This window comes from Arachis duranensis, chromosome 1, assembly GCF_000817695.3.
Source record: "Arachis duranensis cultivar V14167 chromosome 1, aradu.V14167.gnm2.J7QH, whole genome shotgun sequence".
Classification (NCBI taxonomy): domain Eukaryota; kingdom Viridiplantae; phylum Streptophyta; class Magnoliopsida; order Fabales; family Fabaceae; genus Arachis; species Arachis duranensis.
Genome location: NC_029772.3, coordinates 99,425,208 through 99,437,195, shown reverse-complemented (window position 1 = coordinate 99,437,195; position 11,988 = coordinate 99,425,208).

Genomic DNA, 11,988 nt, shown 5'->3' with positions numbered 1-11,988 from the left:
TACTCATACTAATTAATTAACATATCACTGAACTATTTTTTTTAACATAATAACACCAAATTTTTGTTGCAGCCTATGCTATTAATTTGGAGTTTTATTTTTTTACTTGTGGCATTAAAACTAAATCACAAACTTCTGATAAAAGAAAAGCAGAATATTTTTTATTAATATTAATTAATATTTTAGATTAAAATTTTATTTTTATATTATTAAAATTTAAAATTTAATATAAAAACAATAAATTTTATTAGTGATGTAAAATTAGTTCTTAAGATAGTGTTTGTTTTTAGAAATATTAAAACTGAAATTGAAAAATTAGAATTTAGTATTGTATTTGATAATTAGAATTTGAAACCAAAAAAAATTAATTTTAAAATACAAAATTTCAATTTTAATATTTCTAAAAAGTAAAAACACATAAAATTAAAATATTTAAAAACAGAAACTGAAATTTTAGTAATATTTTTTAATAACTAAAAATATTTTAATAAATATTCTTATTTTATATCCATATTTTTCGTAAACTAAAAATAATGCTAAGTCATAACTAAATTTTATATATTTTATTTTAAATATAATATAAAAATTTAATTTAAATTTAATTTTTTTATTTTTATCTTTCCATTTCAGCGTCTTTTCTAAATACAAATTTTAAGTTTGAGATGTTATACTAACTTAAGTCAAGTATTGAAATATGGTGCATTCTTACCTATAAATTCAAAGGAGATTTTCCCTAAATCTATGGATGCTTTACACATTATGGGAAAGGAATCAAAGGATAATATCTATATCATTGTATACATCATACAACGGATGAAATTAATTAATATTATTGCAATTTTTATAGTAAAAACTTTAATTAATTAGGAGCTTCAGTAGATGATCAAAAGGATTATTTTTTTCCCTAATTAACATGCATGTATATGTAGCTAATATAATAATTTATGTATATATATTCTCCGTCAATAATTTATGTAAATTGTGTGTAATATGAATCATGAATGTAATAAATTATATTAGATTCATGTATATATGTGTTAATAAAGGAAAAATATAAGTAGAAAATGAAAATACTAAACAATGTGAATAATGAATGTCGGATGTTTAATTCAATGTATGCAGATAATTATGTTCATTACTTTTAATTTGATGGTTATTTCTTTTGATTCAATTTACTCATACACAGTTAATAATGATTCAATGTTTAATTCACTAGGAGTGCAAATGATTATCCTAATATTAAAATTTAGGAGATAATTTGAGGATGGATTTTTTTTTATTTTATATTAAATTAATTCTAAAACCTATTATTTATATTATTTACCAAAATTACTATCTACCTAACAAATTAATAAATTATTTACTAAAAGTTTCTGAAATTTAGAATTTCTTGCAGATAATTAAAGTGACAAGATTTATATATACTTCCTATATACAATAACATCACCTGTTTGCATCAAAGGACTTGATGACTAAATTAAACTCATCTATATATGTATTTCAACTATTTTATTCAGTTAATGTCACATCTATGGAATGAATATGTCGTTGATCTTTTATTCAACAAAACACAGGCACGCAACTGTTTATTTATTGATTATTTATCAGCTGGTTGTCACCATTGATCATGGAACTGGATTTGAATAGTAATACAAGTTTAATCACCCGTGTTATGCACGTGATAAGATTGAAATTATAATTTTAAGTTATTATATTAAATTTTATTTTAATTATAATAATTTAATTAATAAAAAAATAACTTGTATGCGTTGTTTTTCTTTTTTTAATATAGTGTTAATTGTATTAACTATAAAATAGTTTTTTAATCTATTTTTTTAATAAATCAGACATATATACTCAATATGACCATAAATAATCTAGTAATACTTAAACCTACCAATAAAATTTTATATGTTGATATACTGTGAAGTAAAAAAATATTAAAATCAGCTCAAAATGAAAAACAAATTAATAGAGAATCCTAATGCAGAAAGTTTTGTAATAAACAATAAATAATTTAAACCTACTGAATAACAATTTAATGCTATCCTTTGATACCTGCAAAATATATACATGAAACAACACCGTATCAATGTTTGTATATAAAATTATATGATTAACATAATTATAAAATTATTTGTCAAGAGAATAAAATTATACGAATTTTTATAATAATTTTAATATTCTCAAACTATTAATGTACAATAAGAATTTATCTATTAGTTTCTAGAATTTCTAAATTTTTTTAAGTGATAGTAATACATTTTAATAAATAAATAGATTTAGTAAGACATTTTGTTATTACCTTTTTATTATAGGCTCTCAAAAACTTCTCTATATACCACATTCATCGTGCAGTAATTTCCAAGTGTATTAACCCGTGCCATGCACTTGATAAGATTAAAATTATAATTTTATATTATTTTGTTAAGATTAATTTAAATTATAATTTGATTAATAAAAATTATAACATGTTATGTATTATTTGTTTTTTCTTAAGTAGTGTTAAATATATTAACTCTAAATAGTTATTAATTGGTTTTAGTAATCTACTTTCTTCAATAAATCAAACATATATACTCAATGTGACCATAAATAACTTAATAATACTTAGACCCACCAACAAATTTTTATATGTTGTTTAACTGTCAAGTAAGAATATATCAAAATTAGCTCAAAATAAATAATAAATTATTAGAGAATTCTAATGCACAAAATTCTCTAATAAACAATGAATAATTTAAATCTACTAAAAAACAACTCAACACTTTTCTTTGATGCCTGCAAAACATATACCTAAAATAATATTATATCAATATTAGTATACAGTTTTACAATCATCGACCGTATTTACTATACATGACTCCTTCTTAAAAATTATTCTATACACGTGTGCAGTCGGAAGATAACTTACTGGACTTTATTTTATTTTTCTAAATTATTATAATTATGCATTATTCATTAAATGCTAATTGTAATATTGTAATATAATCATAATAAAGATATTTTTTAAAATAAATTTAGAAGAGAGAATAATACTTTTATTTTGGAGGAAAAATGAATTTATGTAAAATTATACATAAAAAAGCAAAGAAAATAAAATTAAAATAGCAAAAGTGATAAAAATATTATTTTTATAATTTTGTTTTGTCATTTTTATGTATAGAAGATTAGAAAATAGTAAATTTTTAACTAAATTAATTTATATTTGTTGTATTCAATTTAAATAAGTAATAAATTATCTTATTTTAATTTATTCCTTAAATTTATATATCATAAAAATTAAATTAAATAATTAATATACATAATTTTAAATTGTGTGATACTTAAATATCTATTCAAATCAATTAGCTGATATAATTAATTCATCATAATGAATTGACTTTAATGAGTTAAACAAAATAATACAGAAGCATGCTACGTTGATTCTATCATTAAAGGTAAAAATTCAATTTTTATATGATGATAGGATAGATAATATAATAGACGGCGAGAAAGAGAAAGATAAATATTTTAGATCCTAAGTTGTTTCATTTGAATGTTACAATGTGGGTATCACATTATTTTACTTATTCTACCCTATGGACCCTTTTGTAACTTTATTTCAATATCAATAGAATTTCACTACCTTTGAGTACTAAATTAAAATTTAAAATGAAACTAAAAAAAAAGTAAAGAGTATAAAATTATTGATTGAAAAACACTCTAAATAATAAAAAGCCAAATTAACTTTAATATTAAATTCATTAATATGATTTTAATTTTATATAATAGTTAGAAAATATATTAGTAAAAGCAAATGGAAGAATAACTGTAATTAGTATTTGATAAAATATTCATTTAGAATAATTAAAAAATATAAAATTATGATATTATTAAAAATAATACATTTTAATGTTAAAAAAATTATATTTAAATAAAATATTTATAAAATATAAAATTTAGAGTAACATAGCTTTATAAGCATTAGTCATTAATCAATTATGAACTAACATAAAATTATAATATAATTTATTTATGAAAAAATAATCACTAATTAATATTAATAAATATAAAAATCATCCAAACACTTTAATTAAAAGTATGAATGGTTAATTATTATTCATTATTAATAATATTTTGTTCGTAAAAAAAAACTGAAAATATAATTATTCAGATTTAGATTTGAAAATATAATTATTTAGATTTAGATTTTAGAAAAATAAACGTATAAGTAACAAATGATCTATTTTATCATGTATATTATAAATTAATGAATTAAACTAACTGATATAATGAATTATAATAAATTAATTGGTATAAATTATATGATATTTAAAAAAATGAATACAAGAATAAAAAAAATAGAAGAATAGAAGACTACAATAAAATAAATTGAATGTAAGTTTTTTTTCTTTTTACAAATTTTATATCACATCTGCTTCATTAATAATAAATAAAAATACATCAACTTAATATCTAAGAAAAAAGGATGAGATAAAATCATAACACAATTCTAAAATAAAAGCTTAAATTAAACCATAATATCATTGCACAACACAAATTAAAAGTAATTTCACACTACAATATACCACACAAATAGATAAATAACTTAAGCTTAATTATGAATTTTTTATTTATTTATGTAAACATGATAACACCATGGTCTATAAATGCTTAATGGATAACATATCATATATTGCTCTAAATGATGAGCACGGGAGTTGAAGAGTGTGTGCTGATTTGTGTTCATGATAGTTGCCTTCTTGTGACGGCACCTCATAGGAAGAAAAAGAATTGTTGTAAAAGCTACCCAATGAAAGAGTAATTAGTAAATAAGTGATATTTTCTTCTAGCATATATGGTCTTTTATAGTGGTAAAATAAAAATAGAATGAATAAAATTTTGTATTTTTATGTTAGAAATAGAATTTGATATTTATCTTAATAAAATTAAATAATTAATTAGTTATATTTAAATAAATAAAATAAATTAAATAAAAATATTTTTAAGAATTAATCAAATTAATTAGTCAATACAAATAATTAGTATAATTAATTTTATTTGATTTATTGAATTCAAAAAATAAATTAAAAAATAATTGATTGAATTAATTAGTTGATATAATTAATTTATTATAATTGATTGGATTTAATGAATTAGAAAAAATAAATAGGAAAATATAGGAGACAATGTTTTTTTAACTAAATTAATATGTATTTATTGTATTTAATCATTATAAGTAATAAATCATCTATGTTATTATGTACTTTATAAATTAATGAATTAAAATAATTGATATAATAAATTACAATTATTTGATTGATATAAATTATAATAAATCGTGTGACATTTAAATTTTTAATATGATTTTTTACATCTCCGCTATGGAAAATAACTACTTAGATATACCAAATAATATGTAACATATTACTACCTGTATAAGTTAAGGCACAAACACAGAATTTAATTAAGGTGATTGAAACTTTCACCAAACAAAATATGACATCAATTGAATAAAAAAGGGTACTCGATTTTGCATTAATTAGCTAGTCGAAGAAATAACATACTCATTCATTATTCATGTTTTATTATATTTTTTAAATAATATATAGAAAATATATATCCTGTGTTGTAACTATTAGTAATTTTATTAATAAACATTTTTTTAAACTATTACTAATTTCAATTTTAATAGAAAATCTGAGGAAATAATTTTGCTTGCCATAAATAATATACTAAAACTGTTAGTATATTATTTTCTATATGATTAATTGAATTTATCAATGAATTTTCCGTGTAAATCGTTATTACCCAGTTTTTAATAACTACTTAATATACAAATTTGAAATTGAAAATTGTTATTACTAATTCAATTAACTGGTTAATTAAATAATAATTGTCAAATTATTAAGGTGCAAAATCATTTATTTACTCAATAGGTTTCCATATATTATTTATATTTCAAGTAATAATTTGAAATTATATTATTTACTCAATTAATAATACTATTATTAATAATTATTTTTTGCATTGATTTTTAAATCAATTATTAAATAATTATTTTTGTTAAGATAATTGTTTATAAATTATTTCAAATTATATTTTGTTAAGATATAATTATTTAGATTATTACTCATGGCACGGATATAATTTTATTTTATACCAATTAATCAATTATAATTATATGACATGGGTGTAATTTCAATTTTATCCACCGATTATTGGCAAATAAATTTTATTCTAATTATAAATAAAATTTGTTTTTATTGGCAAATAAATTGTCTTTAGGTCAACAATTTAATATATGTGTAGGTTCATTTTTTGTCAAATATAATAAAAATACAAATAAAGAAATAAAAGATAAAAATAAACTTAATAATATCTGACACTACTTTATTTTATTAAATTATTTAAAAATAGCAAATCCACACAAAATAATCGTAATATATAAATTAAAGCAATAATTTAAAATTTTATAATTATAATTTAATCAAATACTAATAGAAAAACCAAATTACCTAAACAATATTGAACCTATTCTAGTCCTTAGTCACGTATAGCATAGAATCATTCTTGTAATGACAACCAACTGAAATAACATCGTAAGTTTCAATATTTAGAATTCGTGCAAAATCAGACCATCCTCTTGTTAGATAAGCTTCATCATCCGCTATCCATGCAATGCGGCAAGATATAGAATTGTCACACCGAGAAACCAAACTAACTCTTATTCCCCTCAATGGCATTGCATGCATGCCAAAGAAAGCTGATAATTTCTGAAAAAAATCAAAATATGTTAAAAAAATTATTCTAATAATGAACAACTTAAACTAAGAAAATTTAAATATATTACCAATCGTTGAAATTGCATATCTGAATTTGTCACGAATTTAGCAAAACTGAACTGAAACTGAGGGAACTCAATTTCATTATGTGCTCCACTTCGAAAATTTTCGGACAGACGTAAAAAGCATGGAGGGGATGGAACTTGAACTTGCCCTATAAAGTTCCGTGGATGCAATTCCTCAATAAAAAATCGAACTCCTCCTAAGAAATCCAACTTTAACCACATTTCATTGGGTTGGTCATAATAGGTGAGTAGATCCAACAATCCTTCGGTAAAGTAGAGACTATTGCCTCTTCTTTGAACGCTTACATCCATGTAGTTGGAACCCGAATCAGTGAAGACAACTCGATGAGGTATTTCATGGATGTAATGCATTGTAAATGATTGTGGCAAAAGACAATCGAACTGGAACATTAGACGATAAGAATAACTTAGAGTAACAACAAATAAAAAATTATCAAAAGAATAATATAATAGAATGGGTATATAAAAAATATTAGAAAAATTTATAAATTGTACCTTAAAATGATCAACTTCAATAAAAAACGAAGAATACATTCTTATTCTATGAAGTAGTAAAAAAAACACTAAATATAAAATTATGAATTGACTCTCAAATTTAGATTAATGTACCACAGAAAAACACTATATATAGACTTTAGTAAAACAAAAATAAATATGTAAATTACCTACTATTAAGGTAATTTTTTAATAATGTATTAAATTTTGATTTGATACAATTATAACGAAAATATGTTTCTAAATTAGTATAATTATATATTATTCATTAAATATTAATTACAATATAATTATATTAAAGATATTTTTATAAAATAATTTAGAAAAATTATTTGATATACGTGAATCGGGTATCAAAGATTTTTTTTATTATTATTACTATTATTGATATTATTATTATCATTAAAATTATTAAAAATATTTTTAATTGATAATTGATAAATAGTTTAATAGTGCATTAAATATTGATTTGATATAATTATAATGAAGATATGTTGCTAAATTAGTATAATTATATATTATTCATTTAGTATTAATTATAATATAATTACAATAAAATAATTTAGAATAGAAAAAAATTTTTATTCGTTTTGGAGGGAAAACGGAGGCATGAGAGATCGACACGTCACCTTTAGTAGCTGAGGGAAAACCCAGTTTTAGTATATTAAGTAGATTTTATTCTTCAATAATATCAATTTTTTACTGTGCATAGTATTCAATTATTTTTAATCACATTTACACTTAATTCCATTACTTTCATTCTAAATAAATTTATTTTTTTATTTTACATTTAATTTATTTTAATTAACCTATACTTTTATTTCTATTGTTATGTTATTGTTGACTTTTTAAGATATTATTAAGACTTGTTATGTCATTGTTGGTTATTTAAAATGTGATGTTGAGATTTGTTATATGTATTTAATATTTTTATTTAAAAAATCGTAAATCCAAACCGATCCAAACCGCTTGTAATCGGATCGGATTTACAAAAAAAGTTCATCCAATCCAAATCGCACCGCACATAAATTAAGTGTTCGAATTGAATAACTTTTTTTCTTAAAACCAAACCAAACTGCATCGCGAACACCCTAATTTTCTTTTCCTTTTGTGGTAATTTTAATAATAATATGAGAACGTACGGTAACGCCAAAAAAAAACTATCAATATTCTAAAAGATGCAGTTAAAAAGGTGGAAAAGATTTTGAAGAACGAAAGAGTGAAATAAAAGTGGAAGGGACATACATATTAATTTTCCGACAAGGATTTTGGGTTATTATGACAAGAGAGTCAAGATCCATTCATGTCGTGGTCAATGTGTATGCAATGCATAAATAGGCATAATCAGGAAAGACAAACTACCAACTGTTTTATTTTGATATTTTATTTGGTAGCTAGGAAGGAACCTTAGCTTGAAACTTCCTAGGAAAAATTATGCACTAATATAATAATTTTATTGAATAAATGGTCATTTTTTTAAATTATTTATTTTTTAAATTAATTTTTATTTTTTTTTAATAAAACTTGTCTTTAAAAATTTTAAATTAGTTTAAATTAGTTTTTTTGTCCCTTTCATTACTAATAAGATTATAATTTGTTGATGTAATACATTAAATGACACTAGACTAATTACCATACACACCTAACATTTCTAATTAATGCTAATAGGATATTTTATGTAATTAAATAAAATCAATTTTAAATTAAGAGGAACATTAATGCATTAAAATATCTTAATTTAGAGTTAATTTAATCTAATTTTATAAATTTATTACGTTAGCACTTAGTAACTAATTTAAAATTGTGAAATATGTGATATGATGTCACTTAACATGTCATATCAACAAATTCTAATATCATCAGCAATGGATTAAAGAACTAATGTAATTAACTTAAAATTTTTGAAAAAAAAATTGAAAGACAAATTTGATCATTTACTATAACTTCACTCTTGATACTTTTGTTTTGGTGCTTTAAAATTTAAAAAATATTAGTTTTAATCTTTATTATTAGTTGTGCCATTAATGGGCTAAGGTGAATGAAAATGTAACAAATTAACTGAAATAAGTGTTAATATAACAAATCATGTTATATTAATATTTAACATGTCATAATGACAATATTTAACGGAGTAAATTAACGATATGATTAAAACGAAAGTCTTTTTAAGTTTTAAATATTATCGAACCAAAACCAAAAAACAAATATTTTATAAGGATAAACAATTTAAAAAAGTATAAAAAATTAATTTTTAATTAACCAACATTAACTAGTTTTATTTTAAAATTTATAATTTAGAGTTTAGAATTAAAAGATTAAAATTTAAGATATAAAAATAATTTTTAAAATTTTAACTTATATTAACTGTAAAAGTTTTGACTTTTAGCATTACTAAAAGGATTATTTAAAACTACCAACACGTATATATATAGCATTCTTATTTTCTTATTTCAAGGAAAAGGAAATCTGAAAGACTCCAAATTTGCCTTCAAATTTATGATTGATACACGGTAATAACTAATTAGGTTAAAGAATATTCTTATTCAAAGCAAGCCAATTAATTAACCTATGTACTTCATGTTCATCTAAAAGATTACGAGTTCGAAAAAAAAATTAACCTATATATTAAAAAAAGAAGGTTGTATAATACTCAATATAGATATAAAAAAAAAGAATTCTGTTAGAAAATCAATGGAGTATTTATACAATGTATATAATAGGTTATTTATTTAGTCTAATGAGTTAAAAATGAACATATAAAATAAAATATTACTAATTTTTTAAATATAATACATTTATATTATCCAAAATAACTATCCAAGTATCAAAAAATAATAAACATCTAATATCCTACTCAATTTAACATCCCTAAACTCCCATTATACACATTATATAGATACTCTATTAGTTTCCTATACTCCCTCATAAAATAATTTTAACATACACTTCATCCAGAAGCATATATAATAATAGTTGCATTGATGTGATATTTTGAAGGAATTTATCCAAAGATTAATATATTTATGATGATGATGAGGTCCTACAAGAAGACTTGGACAATTATTCTTTGCGCGTCTCTCCCGCATTAATTATTTGATCAACATTTGGACCATCATATTTTTATATTATTTTCAAGTTCTCCAAACATATTCATTAAATTCTTATTATAGATTGAGAATAATGGAAAAGAATTTTTGTTGAGAAATTTCTACTTTATAATACCTAGTTCGAACTGCTGAATCGGATTATTTAATTGGGATCTTACTTATTAGCTTCTTTTATGTTTAGATATCTATAGACTATGATTGATGGAATTCGAAGTCTCTAATTGGAGAGTGAACCTTTTTTTATCTTGGTTGTTCTTATTGGCAGACGAAGGTCTTTATGACTATATATAGCTTTAAGCATTTTTTCGGGGCTGAACACGGTTGAATCGAATTGGATATAATCAAAATCTCGATCTGATCTGTATTAAAATTATTAGATGAATCGAATTTAATATCCGCAATTTTTAAGATTAGATCTGATTTGATTCGATTCACACATTTACGGATCATATCGGATTTCGAATATATCTATAAAATATATAAATATTTTAAAAAATTTATTTTTATTTAAAAAATATTAATAAAATACTATTTTTTTACTCTTTTAAACATGTTTACTCTTAAAATATTATTAAACATATTTTTCTTAAATAATAAAAATAAAAATAAAATAATACAACATATATGATAATTATTAGTTAAAATAAAATATAATAAGAATATTTACTTATTTATTTATCTATTTTTGCAGATCCGCGGACATGCGGATACCTACATAAAATCGATAATCCGATTCAATAACCTTACGTATCAGATCAATATCTATAATTTTCGAATCGAATTCGAATAAATACCGCAAATATACAGATGAGATCTGATACGTGAACACCCTACATTTCTTAACTTAAAGTTATATATATATTCTCAATGATACTCTTTGGAATCAAATTTTAATTAATGTTATTGGCTAAAAAATACTTAGGCTTCTAGTTTAAGAGTAGGTTGTGGATTCGAATTCCTAACACTTATTTAAATAAACAAGTGAAGGGATAAACAAGTGAAGCGATTAGTCGACTAATCAAATTAGTACAGTAGGTTGTATTACTATCACTGTATATGTGTGTCTTTTTAAATAACAATTATATGTTTCCAAGGGTTAAATATTATTTTTGTATTTGATACTATGTATGTGTTAAACCTTAGCTTGTTGATACTTACTTAGGAATATATAGTAGAAGTTATGGAGTCTCCCTTTGTTCACGGCACTGTTATGTAATGTAGTGGAGGAGAAAAAGAAAAAGAAAAGAAGTGTGTCGTGTCGTCTTCGAGAGGGAATTAAAGCTAAGAGACAATGAAAGAAAGCAGAAAATCAAAATGATGGTCCAAAGTTGCAACTTTCAACTAGAGAGGACCATAATGCAAATAGCCATTTACTTGTAGCATGCGGCATTGCCTTATTTTTCAAAAGACTTACGTTTACTTTTGATTATGACATCAAATAAAAAACTAACCCTTCAACTTGGACTTACTTCAATGTCTATGTGTGCATGCAATCCAATCCAATGCAATGAAGAGATAGAAATTAGAATCTGG